General features: G+C 40.4%; 1 protein-coding gene across 9 annotated transcripts in view; it reads left to right on the forward strand.

The window, feature by feature from the left end:
- Positions 1-15,738, forward strand: part of LOC128701362 (uncharacterized) — a 60,359-nt gene that overhangs the window by 27,957 nt on the left and 16,664 nt on the right. The window contains exon 2 of one of the 9 annotated variants that reach the window (XM_070100337.1): positions 3,836-3,896. The exons of 7 other annotated variants lie outside the window; for them this stretch is intronic. The gene's annotated coding sequence lies outside the window, so the exon portion shown is untranslated. Of the gene's footprint in view, positions 1-118; positions 3,897-15,738 lie in introns of those variants that run through there. One more of the 9 variants, XM_070100335.1, reaches the window with a different exon arrangement.

Below are 15,738 nucleotides of genomic sequence, written 5' to 3' on the forward strand. Positions count from 1 at the left end.
TGCGTGATGCATGTGGGTTTAGTGCTTCCCCCCATGAGTATAATATATAGTATATGAGAAATTTATTCTTTCCCATGATGCCTTCATATAATAATAATAATAATAATAATAATAATAATAATAATAATAATAATATTTATTTCTACAATTTTATTTTTGCTTAACAATACAGTGTTGCATGTAAACTACAGTTTGTGTGCTACACAAATAAAAAATTTGATTTTGAACTATTATAGTCCGAGCCAACATTATTTGCATACTATATGAAAATTCCCTGGTTATGTAGAGCATTTCCAGTAACTTGGGTTAACCTTGTCCCCCAGGATGCAACCCACAACAGTATTCTAATACCCAGGTACCCACTTGCTGCTAGGTGGACGGGCAGTAGATGTTAGGGAACATGCTGGGATTGACCCCAGACCAGCAGGGTTAGCTTAGGAAGCTATCAAGTGAGGCATGGTCTTCACCCAAGAAATTGGCACTATCTCACCCTTGCTTGATTTTCATACAGTTGAGTTACTTACCTGGTGTAACTTTTAAGGTTTAATTAAATAATAAGGCTTTACAGTGGAAACAAGTCACTGACTTTTTTGGGTTATCCTTGGTAATTTACACATGTTACCACCTAAACTATTTAGGATAATTTGTGTAACTATTTATGTGTACCTCTACCTAATAATGATATTTTTAATTCTACGAGTACATGTACCAGGTATACAGGCCCAGCTGACATCAATGACATACTACTATATAGAAAACCGCTTGTTATGCAAAGTATTTCGGGCAAGTTAGGTCAGTTTTGTCCCGGGATGGGACCCACACCAGTCGACAATCACCCAGGTATCCATTTTTACTCATAGGTGAACAGGGACAGAAGGTCAAGAGAGGCCTGAGCTTGCTACCATCTGCAGCTCATAAGACTGCCATCCCCACGAGCCCCTTTGAGGCGGGGTAGATGGCAGACCAGAGGCCTAGCTTCTCTCTACGAGCCCCATGAGGGCGGGGAATGTGGCTAGGCCTGGGGACACTTGGTCCCAAAGATGAGGAGGTACTATACCTCCTCCCATGGGAGACTTAAGTCTCGAGACACTCCCCAGATAGGGAGCCAAGGCTGGGTCACCACTACTTGGTAAAGACCCGGGCCGGGAGAATACCGGCGAATAAAAAAAAAAAAAAAAAAAAAGTGAACAGGGACAACAGGTGTAAGGAAACACGCCCAATATTTCTTCCCTTGCTGGGAATCAAACCCGAACCCTCAACATGTGAAGCGAGAGCTTTTGCCACCAGGCCATGGACCACTGAAATAAACTGATCAAGCTACTTCCAATCACTCATCAGAAAACTGATAAACTCGCCAGTGAGGAAAACTGCATTTTCTAGACAAAAATGTTCAACATTCTTTAAAATGAGACCAGTTTGATGGAAAATGTATGGTTGGTACTGAGGTATTGTTGCAGACATGTTGCAAGCATTGGTAGGTGAATTTCTTAACAATGGCATTTGGCGAGTTCATCAGTTTTCTTTGTTACAAACATTTGGTGAGTTCATCCATTTTCTTTTCAGCGCTTTGTGTGACATTTACAGGTTTAGCACCTCCCGTGATTATAATAAGCATAACTGGCTATAGTTACACCAGCTATTAGTTGGCAGAATTCAGGCATTGGTTAACATATTACAATATACAGACTGTATAATTCATGGAATAAGTATTTCATGTGCGGAGGGCCCGGGTTCCATTCCTGGCGGGGTGGAAATATTTCGACGTGTTTCCTTACACCTGTTGTCCTGTTCACCTAGTATGGAAAATTTTCTAGGGTGCTTACCTGTATGTACCTCAACATTATATACATACCAGTAAACTCATTGGGAGACAACCATATTGTTTACCGTAGTCACCCCGTGTAGACATGTGAGAAAACTTAACCACCCCTGGTCGCGGCAAGTGGTTCCTTCGACCTCACAATCTTATCCATATCTATCCGAGACCAGTATGGATTGGATAGCACCCATAAGTACGGTGCTACTAATTAATTGTGGACTGTATAGATTATATTAGTGTAACTGAATGAAGAGGGGGGGGGTAGGTTACACATGGATATATCCATCAAGGAAAACCACTTGTACATAATCTCTCCACTTACCAGATATTCTCTGGTGGTCACTTGATGTAACTGGATCACTCATAACCTATCTAATCACAACATACCTAACTGGCCAGCATCAGTCTGCTATAACTAGAAAGGTTACTTAACTGTGGGTGATTGATACTCCTTATTTCCTCCATTCCCCATCTCATTTCGAAGTCCTGCTACACCGACACGGTTCTTATTCCGGCAGGACGAGGTATCCATCGGTTTGTCCCGGTTTAGAAGTCGTGATTCCATAAATCTTCATTATCCCCGGTACGAGAGTCACACGTTCACTCGGAGCAGGGCGCTCTATTTCGCATCCCGCATTCTCTTAACTCAATGTTATTATCACTGATTACATTACCATTCACAAGACGATTTAACGTCTCATAACTATTATACAAATTAGAGGTCACTCCATTAAGATCTGAGGCCGATGAGCGAGGATTAACACACGGGTATTTCCCCTGGACACACACCATGGCCGTGCACCTGCCACCCGGTCGAACATTATTCACTAATTTTACCACCCCTTTACGGTGGTCCCGTAAATCACGTTCCCTCACTCTTCACTAGGGACAGTCACGACACTTCCTATTATGAATTGAGGCCTATATTGATCCTTAGGCCACCGTGAATGCCAGTTTCCTCATTCCCGGTTTTCTCAGCCTCCTCACCCATTCAAAACACTCCCGCCACTTGCCCCCCCAGCTCGACCCCCCACCCCCCTGCACATCTGCGCAGGCGCAGCGGGAACCCAGCTGATTTCATTAAAAATGCAAATACATTTTGACCCAAATCAGCACATTAAACACTTATTAGACACTATAGCTTCGGAAATTAAATAATTTCCACACGTAGCAACAATTAAGTACCTGAGTGTTAGTTGACTGGTGTGGGTTGCATTCTGGGTGACAAGATTGAGGACCCCAATGGAAATAAGACAGGCAGTCCTCAATGACACACTGCCTTTCTTGGGTTATCTTGGGTGGTTAACCCTCCGGGTTTAAAAATCCAAACGAAATCTTATCTTATTGTGAACTATTAGCAAAAATAGTAGTAGTACATTAATTTTGGTTTAGCAGTACATTTGAGCAATTCAGTACTTAAGTTCTAAGTCATGTTGTGAACCTTCCCAAGTGTAGAGACACTACTGATGATGGAGTAAGGTTACTTTACATTAGATTATTTTAGGTTGGGTTAGGTGGATTTTGTTAGGTAAAGTTAGTAAGTAATCTAGGTACAAGTACAATAGGGCCCCGCTTTAGCGTTCCACTAATATGGATATTTCAAAATATGACCAAAACTCACTTGACGGCTCCCTCCACCTAACTTTCTAATAATAATAATAATAATATCTTTGTTTACTACAAGTACATGTACATGTTATGCAGACCTAGCTGACATCAATGACATACTACTATATAAAATTCCTCTTGTTATGCTGAGCATTTTGGGCAAATTAGGTCAGTTTTGTCCCAGGATGCGACCCACACCAGTCAACTAGCACCCAGATACCCATTTTAAACTGATGGGGGGGGGAGAAGGTGTCTTACGGAAACACGTCCCTGTATATTTTACTTTTTATTGTTCTAGTGCTAACTTAATATATGTTACCGTAAACTTGTTATCTAGCATTTATATGCATTTATAAGTGGGGAAAAATGGCATTCTGATTTCCGGTGATGTCTGCTTTCCGGTGGTAGCCTGGAGCCTAACCTGCCATATAACTGGGGCCCTACTTTACTCATAAATACGGTTACACAGGTAAGAATTGCACAGTAATCAAGACATTAACTCTACTGTTCACATATTCCTTCACACAGTGCAGAACCTCCACAACAAACATTTCCCATTAAAAGAACAGTCAGGTGATCACGAAGATTAAATAGCCCATGGCTAACTGATGGTATCCTCAAGTCCATTGACAAAAGCCATAGCCATGAGAAGCAGTACAGGTTAGGATTAATACCTAAAAAACTAGCTAAGAGATATATTATTACACTCAACAAAGCTCATAAAGAAATTAAAATTAGACATTATACCAACAGATTCAGTCTTATTAAAGGGGATAAAAAAAAAAGACTTTGAAAACACTGCTTTAGATATTGGGCACTGTTAAGTTCACCAAATCCAAAGAAATAGTTCTAGCTAAACCTAATAAACCTCTCCTCAAAGCCTGAGGGACAGCAGATAAATTAAATAACTTCTTTACGACTATTTGAACAAACCTTGATGGCAAAATCTCGCACTCTCCTGCCCAAGCAATTGCCTTGCTGATAACCATCCAAGCTGGAAACAAAGCACATACACCACTAATATACAAGGAAGCTTCTCATGTGTTAGCACCAATTATTACAGCTTTGTTTAATAAAACAGTTGAAGCCAAAACTTTCCTTAACATACTTAACTAGAATGGTTACACCAATTTACGAAAGTGCTGATGCAGCAGGAGTTAATGACACGAATTTCAAACTTTCCACTACTGTCTTATGTTTGAAAAAATAATATATAATCAAATATATATTGGTATATTAATAATCTTTATTTCTACAAGTACAAGTACAAGGTATAGAGGCCTAGCTGACATCAGTGAGATACAGGTCGGCCATCACTAATCCGGCATTATTGGGACCTGTACTGTGCTGGATTAGTAAGTTTGCCGGATTACAGAGTGGTTAGGTTAGAATACACTTAATTAACCTATTAATAGAAACTCTTTCTGCTACATCTTCATTTTCATCACTGCTTTCTCCTCCACTGGCTTACTGCTGTGGATTTACAACCATCTGCACAATATCTTAGTTAGTATAATGATGAAATTTGAGTCAGTATTTTGATGAAATTTGAAATTATGTTAGCCGAAATTAGTGCTGGATTACTGATGGAACTGGATAACTGATTGCCGGATTACTAATGGCCGATCTGTACTACTATTTAGAAAGCTGCTTGCTTTGCAGAGCATTTTGGGCAAATTAAGTCAGTTTTGTCCCATGGACAGTAGGGGTCTTAAGGGAACACTTCCTAATGTTTCCACCCATACCAGGGATTGATTCCCTGGACCTCAGTGTGTGAACTGAGTGCTCTAGCAATCAAGCAATGGGACACCTAATGATACCCATGACTTCATAACCAAACACATATCCTTAACCTATGTCAGTTTGGCTTCAGACCAGTATGCATTACCAATGATACAGTAATAAAAATACTTGGCTCATCAACTCCTCTCTTGAAAATAATTAATATCCAGTGGACCTCTTTACTGACCTTAAAAAAAAAAAAACTTTCAATATATGTAGTAGACCACAACATTCTGCTGATCAAATTAGATCATTATGGAATAAGAGGACATGCTCTCTCATACAAGAAATCTTAACCCTTTGAGGGTTTCGGACGTACTAGTACGTCTTAACGCGCAGGGGTTTTTGACGTACTAGTACGCATAAATTCTAGCGCCGTCAAATCTCGCGGGAAAAGGCTGGTAGGCCTCCATATGAAAGAATGGGTGTATGTGGTCAGTGTGCACGGTATAAAAAAAATCCTGCAGCACACAGTGCATAATGAGAAAAAAAAACTGACCGTTTTTTGGAATAAAACAGTGACTTTGCACTGTATTTTCGCATGGTATTTATTGTTGTATTCTAGTTTTCTTGGTCTCATTTTATAGAATGGAAGGCATATCACAGAAATTGAGATGATTTTGACTGGTTTTACATTGAAAAGTACCTTGAAATTGAACTCAAAGTAGCAGAAATGTTCGATTTTTACCAAAGTTCAAAAGTAAACAAATCATGCCAAGCATCCAATACACGTCAACTGGTGAGTCTAATATTCATTTGCAAGTGCGCCAATATGATTTATACCTTTTTTTACACTAATGCAGTAGTCTGCATAACAGTAAATCTTCTATTTTTTGTGAGAATAAAAATTCAAAGTGGAAAGCAAAAGAATGTAAGAGGGGCCTTGAGACGTGACTAATGAACAGAGGAAATATCATTTTAGTGCCAGGAATGTATTTCTTGTTTGTTCTGGACCCTATTCGGAAATTGGCATTTTTTGAAATTTGTGTGAAATTGGCAAAATTGCTAAATTCTGACCACTGTATTGGATAGTTGAAAATCGTAAATGGGTGGTTTCTTGCACTTATTCAATAGAAAAAATGTAGTTCTAGCGAAATATTCATGTTTTTTGTCGACTAGTACAGTGGAATTGGCCGAAAATGGGGCTGAAAGTGGGCAAAATCGCCGATGCGTAAACATCGCCGAGACCGCTAACTTCGCGAGAGCATAATTCCGTAAGTTTTCCATCAAATCTCATAATTTTGGTGTCATTATGATCGGGAAAAGATACTCTATCTTTTCACAAGAAAAAATTATTTTTTTTTTTTTTTTTTAATTTGGCCAACCCTGAGAACGAGTTTCTGAGAGGGCCTGTCGACCCTCAAAGGGTTAATTGATTGGTAGACATCATTATATGACCACTAATGAAAGTTCTTCAAGAACCCAGTTGCCGAACAGAGGGGTTCCACAAGGTTATTGAGCCCTCTGCTATTCCTTATTTGTATCAGTGGCCTTCTTAATGTTTCACAGGGACTTAAACCAATTCTGTTGGTGGCTGACGCAATTTTTACCACTTCAAATACTGATCCGCTGCATTCAACAATGTAAACGCCACATTTGCAAAAATATTTACTTGGATCACAGCTAACAAACTCGCTCTAAAATTTGACAAGGCATTCTATACAGTTGAACAAAACTAAAAGTGTTCATTTGACCATAAAAATTAACAATACTAATAAATATGAAGGATGAGGATAAATTCTAGGGAATACACCTGGGCAGCACAGTAAAGTTAAACACACACACACACACACACACACACACACACACACACACACACACACACACACACACACACACACACACACACACACACACACACACACACACACACACACACACACACTATTTCTAAAAAAAAAAAAAAAAAAAAAATACGAAGCTCAACTATGCTATTATGTCCACCGAACATCCTTGCTCATTGTGTGTGCTACAGTGGAACCTCAAATTTTGAATGTATTGCTTATCGAACTCATGGAAAAATCGACCACTTTTTTCGAACCAACTTTGTCCCCATTATCAAACTCGCCCTTTTTTTTTTGAACTGCCGGGTACTGGACCTGTCCGCCAGCCCTGTCTGCGTCCCCGCACAGACGCCATGAGCCAGTCTGGTTTGGTTGATGCTTGAGTGAACACTAACCTGCAGTCTCATTCAAACATTTTACGATTAATTCATTGTGTTTAGTGCTTGTGGGACTGTGAAATAAGCTACCGTGGGCCCAAAGAAACTTGCTAGTGGTACCCCTGTGGTAAAGAAAGTGAGAAACACCATAGATGTGAAGAAGGAAATAATACAGAAGTATGAGAGTGGTGTGAAACTTATGGAGCTTGCCAGTATGTTTGGGAAAAACAAGTCGACCATCGCTTCTATCCTGGCAAAGAAAGAACAAATCAAGGAAGCTGATGTTGCGAAAGGTGTTAATATGCTAACCAAAAAAAGACCACAGACAATCGATCAGATTGAGAAGTTGTTGCTGGTGTGGATCAAGGATAAAGAGATGGCAGGTGATAGTGTTTCAGAGACGATTATTTGTGAAAAGGCAAGGAAGTTGCATGCCAATCTGGTACAGAAAACTCCTGGAACCAGTGCTGATAGTGAATTTAAGGCCAGTAGAGGCTGGTTTGACAGATTTAAGAAGCGTAGTGGCATACACAATGTTGTAAGACATGGTGGGGCAGCCAGTTCAGACAATCAGGTGGCTAAGAAGTTTGTACAGGAGTTTAAGGTTTACATAGACACTGAAAAATTCAAACCTCAGTGACTTTGAACTCTGCTTGGAGACAATTGTGGCCAGATTGTGTCCAAAAGAGGGATTTTAAAGGGTTTGAGGCTGCCACTGACCCTCTGCCTGTTGTGGACTCTATTGTGGCATTGGGGAACACCCTGGGGCCTGGAGGGGAGTGGCGAGGATATGGAAGAGTTGGTGGAGAACCACAGAGAAGAGCTAACCACTGAAGAGCTGGAAGAGCTTCAGTATCAGACCACAGCTCAGGAACTTGCTTCAGAGGAGGAAAAGGGAGTGGATGAGGTGCCTTCTTCAAAGATTAAGGAGATTTATGCCAAGTGGAATGATGTCCAAATGTTTGTGAAGAATTACCACCCTGAGCAAGCTGAAACAGGCCTTCTTTGCAACAAGTTCAGTGACAAAACCATGTCCCATTTTAGGGAAATCTTAAAGAGGCACCAGAAACAGAGGACTGTGGACAGTTATTTTGTGAGACTCAAGCTGGTCCTAGTGGCATTAAAAGATAGAGAAGGGAAGTAACCCCAGAGAGGGCTTTGATACCTAAAGTCCTTATGGAGGGGGAATCCCCTTCCAAACACTAACCCCAACTCTCTCCTCCCTATCTTACAGATGCCATCACCAATCTTCAATAAAGGTAAGTAAAAATGTTATTTTATATGTTTATTTAAATTTATTAATGCATAATTGTACACTATATTTGTTGTGTGTATGTAAAACTATAATTAATCTCTATAAAATATATATACATGTATATATTTTTTTTTGTGAATATTTTTGAGTTTCTGGAACGGATTAATTGTATTTCCATTATTTCTTATGGGAAATATTGCTTCGCTTTTCAAACTTTTCGAATTTAGAACTAGCTTCTGGAACAGATTAAGTTCGAAATTTGAGGTTCCACTGTACTCTCTGATCTATCCATATCACTCCTATGGTATCTGTGCATGGGAATCAACAACAGCTAAGCATCTGAAACCTGTTGTTACTCAGCTGACAGTCAGCTCTCAGAATAATCACTCATTCAGGCTCTAGGCAACACACACCTCTTATTCAAAAGCTTAAATTTACTTAACATACATCCTTCCACCTGCTGCCCCTAGCAGTAATTAGGTACCCAGGTCTTAGTCAACTTGTGGGTGGCATTCTAGGGAAGAGGGCCAAAAGACCTTAATAGAATTAAGACACACTCCATGACTTTCTTGAGTTATATTGGGTTAAAAATCTTTCTAGGTAAATATGCATGAAATCTGAAAAATGGATACTTTATTGTTTAAAATAAAGAGTTGATTTATAGTATAATGAACTTTATAACGTATGTTTGTGGAATTTATTGTAACAAACTATGAATACCATTTTAATACAAATTTGATTTAAGGTAAGTGTGTGGTATATATGGTAATTGGTAATTCTACATAATCTGGAAACAAGACCAGAATTAACAATTTCAACTGATACAATGTTGATAAAACAGGTATTTTAGTTAAATATACTGGTGCTTTTACCAATTGCTGTTAAAATTTTGACAGTGGTTGTATAAGTATATTCATTGGGTAGGCAAGCACCAGTCAAGCCTGGTCAGGCTCGCAGTAAACAAACTCCCAAAACTCATCAAAGGTTATACAGTATTTGAGATTATCAGGCTTGATCCAAGGAAGGAGAGGGTAGCTCAAATTCCATAGATTAAGAGCTCTTTACCAGCATCATGACACTCTGGCCTGAAAAGAATGGTCGTGTTATGCACATGGTTATTATGATACAAGCATTCAGTAGTAAAGATTTATTTGCTGTTTATATAGTACAGTGGACCCCCGGTTTACGATATTATTTCATTCCAGAAGTATGTTCAGGTGCCATTACTGAACGAATTTGTTCCCATAAGGAATATTGTGAATTAGATTAGTCCATTTCAGACCCCCAAACATACACATACAAACACACTTACATAAATACATTTACATGATTGGTCGCATTGGGAGCTGATCGTAAAGCGGGGGTCCACTGTAATTCATTTTGGGTCCTTGTTTGTATTTAACCCTTTCAGGGCCGACAGGCTCTCTCAGAGACTTGTTCTCAGGGTCGCCCAAATTTCAAAAAAAAAAAAATTATTTTTTCTTATGAAAAGATAGAGAATCTTTTCCCGATCATAATGACACCAAAAGTATGAAATTTGATGGAAAACTTACGGAATTATGCTCTTGCGAAGTTAGCGGTCTCGACAATGTTTACACATCGGCGATTTTGCCCACTTTGAGCCCTATTTTCGGCCAGTTCCAGTGTACTTGTCGACAAAAATCATAACTATTTTGCTAGAACTCCATTTTTTTTCTATCGAATGAGTACAAGAAACCACCCATTTACCGATTTCAACTATCCAATACAGTGGTCAGAATTTAGCAATTTTACCAATTTCACACAAATTTCAAAAGATGCCAATTTCCGAATAGGGTCCAGAATAAACAAGAAAGACATTCCTGGCACTAAAATAAAATTTCTTCTGTTCATTAGTCACGTCCCCACACCCCTCTAACATTCTCTTGCTTTCCACTTTGAATTTTTATTCTCACAAAAAAAATAGAAAATTTACTGTTATGCAGACTACTGCATTGGTGTAGAAATGGTATAAATAATACAGTGGACCCTCGCCTAACGCTATTAATCCGTTCCTGAGAGCTCAACGTTAGGCGAAATTATCATTAGGCGAATTAATTTTCCCCATAAGAAATAATGGAAATCAAATTAATCCGTTCCTGACACCCCAAAGTATGAAAAAAAAAATTTTTACCACATGAAATATTTATTTTAATACACACAAACTGAAGAAGACATGCACAGTTACATGACACCTTTATTGAAGATCTGGTGATGATTGATGGGATGGGAGGAGGGGAGACTGGATGGTGTTAATGTTTAGAAGGGGAATCCCCTTCCATTAGGACTTGAGGTGGCAAGTCCTTTTCCGGGGTTACTTCCCTTCTTCTTTTAATGCCACTAGAACCAGCTTGAGAGTCACTGGACCTCTGTCGCACAACATATCTGTCCATAGAAGCCTGTACCTCCCATTCCTTTATGACATTCCTAAAGTGTTTCACAACATTGTCAGTGTAATAGTCACCAGCACGGCTTGCAATAGCTGTGTGAGGGTGATTTTCATCAAAAAAGGTTTGCACTTTAAGCCACATTGCACACATTTCCTTAATCTTTGAAGTAGGCAACTTCCTCAATTTCTCTATCCCCTCCTCCGAAGCAGTTTCCTCAGGTGCGGCCTCTTGCTGTTGAAGATGATCTAGCAACTCATCAGTGATTAGTTCTTCATTGTCCTCCTCCACCAACTCTTCCACATCCTCCCCACTAACCTCCAACCCCAAGGACTTCCTCAATGCCACAATGGATTCCTCAACTGGCATAGGCTTCCCAGGGTTAGCCTCAGACCCTTCAAAATCTCTTTTGTCTACACATTCTGGCCACAGTTTCTTCAAAGTAGAGTTCAAGGTCCTCTTAGTCACTTTCTCCCAAGCCTTACCTATAATGTTTACACAATTGAGGATGCTAAAGTGATCTCTCCAAAACACTTAGTCAATTGAGTTTCTGAGGTCACTACAAAGCACCTTTCAAACATGGCTTTTGTGTACAGTTTCATGAAGTTGGAAATGACCTACTGGTCCATGGGCTGCAGGAGAGGAGTGGTATTAGGAGGCAAAAATTTGACCTTAACCCTTTGAGGGTTTTCGTCGTACTAGTACGTCTTACGCGTAGGGGTTTTTGACGTACTAGTACGCATAAATTCTAGCGGCCTCAAATCTCGCGCGAAAAGGCTGGTAGGCCTAGGTGTGAGAGAATGGGTCTGCGTGGTCAGTGTGCGCGGTAGAAAAAAAATCTGGGACCCAGTGGTGCATTGTGGGAATGCCCTCTTAGTAAACAATGTCCACCATGCCTCGCGGTAAGAAGCTCCTCACTCCTCGGCGAATTGGGACACTTTTGTTCCCCAGTGACAGTTCTAATAGTGATGGAAGTGCCAGTGAAGATGAGTTTCGTGGTTTTAGTGAGGTTTTGACCGAAACTAATGACCATAATATCGGTAATAGTGAAGAAAACCCAGACGACCCTCAGCCTTCCACCTCTGGTGCTGGGCCCTCGTGTTCACGTTCAGTTGTTCCAGAACCCAAGAGGAAACTTCTATTTTCCCAAATCCCAGACTCAGATGAGAGCATGGGTGATGATAGTGATAGTGAATATGAACTACAAGCTCTTCAAACTAGTTCCAGTAGTGATAATGAAGTGCAATATTCCCCAGTGAAGCGTCAGTATATACGACGATATATGCGCTCTGGAAGTGTGCCATATGCTATTCCAAGGGGAAGGAGTGTATCTCGGAGTACATCCCGTGGCTGTACAACAGGAACAGACAGTGAAAATGACGAAGATACTGTTGCAATTGGGATGGAAAATGTGCGTGGTGGTAGTGGTGCCGGCGGTGAGGCACCAGCAGTGGTCCATGCTGCCACCCACGCCGCTGCCTCAGCTGATCTAGAACAAAGGCCACCATCCCCCACTCCCCCACCACACCAGCCTCCACAACCACAACCTCCACAACCACAACCACCTGTCATTGTCCAGTACCCACCAGCAGACCGCACCTGGGATTGGCAGGAAGCTGTCAATTTTGTTCCAAATCCCCACCAGTTTGATGGCAGCCAAAGTGGAATACGGCCATCTTGTGCACTTGGGAACAATGCCACTGAACTGGAATGTTTCGAGTTATTCTTTGACGAACCACTGATGAAAAGTATTGTCATGGAAAGCAACACATACTACGAGTACACCATGGCAAACATTACTTTCACCAAAATCACATCTACACCAATGGAAGGAGGCAACTGTGGCTGAGATGTATCTTTTCTTTGCCACAATAATGCTTATGCCACATGCGTATAAGCACAAAGTGAAATCATACTGGTCAACAGACCCCCTGATTGCAACACCAGGTTTCAGTGATATAATGCCAGTGAATCGATTTGTGCTAATGTTACGTATGCTTCACTTCTCAGATAAAACCAGGCCTGACAGAACTGACAGGTTATATAAGATTAGGAATGTGTTTGTGTATCTGAAACAGAAATTCAGTACGCATTTTTATCCCTTCAGGAAGCTTGTAATTGACGAGTCTTTGATTCTGTTCAAAGGAAGACTCTCTTTCAAGCAGTACATACCAAGCAAGAGGAAACGCTTTGGTATAAAGTTGTTTGTGCTTTGTGATTGTTACAATGGTCTGGTATTGGATATTATTGTGTACACTGGAAGTTATACATTGCAAAATACCAGGAAGTTATTGGGCATCTCAGGTGATGTGGTTCGAACAATGATAGAACCATACCTTGGTAAGGGGCATATATTATATACAGATAACTGGTACACAAGCCCCTCACTCAGTGATTTTTTGCGAGTGAACATGACAGATGTGTGTGGCACAGTGCATGCAAATCGAAAACATATGCCCAGGTTTGACGCTGGCACTCGTAGAGGTGAGGTGCAGGCGTTTGCTGCCAATGACATCATGGCATTTCGGTGGCATGACAAACGAGATGTCACACTGTTGTCATCAATTCACCCTAATGAAATGGCAGACAGTGGCAGGCAGCATAGAGAGAGAAATGAACCCATTCTAAAACCTGCAGCTGTGATTGATTACACCTTCAACATGCGTTCAGTGGACAAATGTGACATGCAGATTGGGTTTGCTGATTGTGTTCGCAAGAGTTATAAGTGGTACATCAAACTGTTTTTCCATCTTCTGGACATTTCCATGCTCAATGCTTATAATATGTATAAGATGAGCACCAGAAACAAACCACAGTACGGCGAATTCTGTTTGTCTGTCATCAGACAAATAGTATTCAAGTACCAAGGAACAGCACCTGCAATTGACCGCCCACCAAATTATCAACAACTACCTGCTCGTCTGAAGCATGGTGATCACTTCCTGGTAAAACTGCCTGCTACTGCTTTGAAGAAAAAGGCTCAGAAGAGGTGTTACGTCTGTTCACATACAAAAAAACGCCCACAACAACGCAGAGACACTCGTTTTATGTGTGAGGAGTGCAAAACTCCACTGTGCATGACACCATGTTTCAAAGAGTTCCACAGGCTGCAGAACTTCTAGAAACATTCCCTGTGACTGTATATGTGTATATAAAATATAGAAAAATAGTAATAAACAACATTTCATATTGTTTGTTTGTGTAAATATTTTCTGTAAACAAAATAATGACAACAGTGTTTATGCCCTTATTGTGTAGTATTGAAAAAGAAATAACTTACAAAATACTGATCATGCTGGCCTCAGAGGCCATAAAAGTTACTCAGAAAAAGAAAAATTGAAAAATAATTGAAAATAGTACATAAAAAAGTAAATAGAAAAATACCGGGTGACGGCAGTCGGCAATGTTACCATATGTTGTTCAATTTTGGCAAATTTCACACCTCCATATCTCGGTAAGTATTGACGTTAAAATTTTTTTGTTTAGCCTATAATGTTTAGAAAAAAATACTCTATTTTTTCATAAGAAAAAATAATTTTTTTTTTTTTTTTGAAATTTGGCCGACCCTGAGAACGAGTTTCGGAGAGGGCCTGTCGACCCTCAAAGGGTTAATGAAGCTCATTTCCGCAGAAAGTCACTCTGCCACGTCTGAAGGATGACCAGGAGCATTGTCTAATACCAGGAGGCACTTGAGGTCTAATTTCTTTTCAATTAGGTAATTTTTCACAGTGGGGGGCAAATGCATGGTGTAACCAGTCATAGAAAAAGTCCCTAGTGACCCATGCCTTACTGTTTGCCCTCCACAGCACACACAAATTAGCCTTGAGGACATTGTTTTTCCTGAACACTCTGGGAGTTTCAGAGTGATACACCAATAAAGGCTTCACTTTGCAATCACCACTAGCATTGGCACACATCAACAGAGTAAGCCTGTCTTTCATAGGCTTATGTCCTGGGAGTGCCTTTTCCTCCTGAGTAATGTAGGTCCTGCTTGGCATTGTCTTCCAAAACAGGCCTGTTTCGTCACAATTAAACACTTGTTCAGGTTTCAGTCCTTCACTGTTTATGTACTCCTTGAATTCCTGCACATATTTTTCAGCCGCTTTGTGGTCTGAACTGGCAGCCTCACCATGCCTTGTCACACTATGTATGCCACTATGATTCTTAAATCTCTCAAACCAACCTTTGCTGGCCTTAAATTCACTCACATCACCACTAGTTGCAGGCATTTTTCTAATTAAATCGTCGTGCAACTTCCTAGCCTTTTCACATAAGATCGCTTGAGAGATGCTATCTCCTGCTATCTGTTTTTCATTTATCCACACCAATAGCAGTCTCTCAACATCTTCTATCACTTGCGATCTCTGTTTCGAAAACAAAGTTGCACCTTTGGCAAGAACAGCTTCCTTGATTGCCGTTTTCTTGGCCACAATAGTAGCGATGGTTGATTGGGGTTTTGTGTACAACCTGGCCAGCTTGGAGACACGCACTCCACTTTCATACTTTGCAATGATCTCCTTCTTCATATCCATAGTAATTCTCACCCTTTTTGCTGTATGGTTGGCACTAGAAGCTTTCTTGGGGCCCATGGTGACTTATTTTGCAGGTGCAATCACTAAAAAGGCTGTGATAATATGAAATGTTCCAATTGTATGCTTGGAAGCGACCACGGTGGCTGGCTTGTAAACACTGGCACCCACGGAACAAG

This window comes from Cherax quadricarinatus, chromosome 72 (genome assembly GCF_038502225.1).
Source record: "Cherax quadricarinatus isolate ZL_2023a chromosome 72, ASM3850222v1, whole genome shotgun sequence".
NCBI lineage: Eukaryota > Metazoa > Arthropoda > Malacostraca > Decapoda > Parastacidae > Cherax > Cherax quadricarinatus.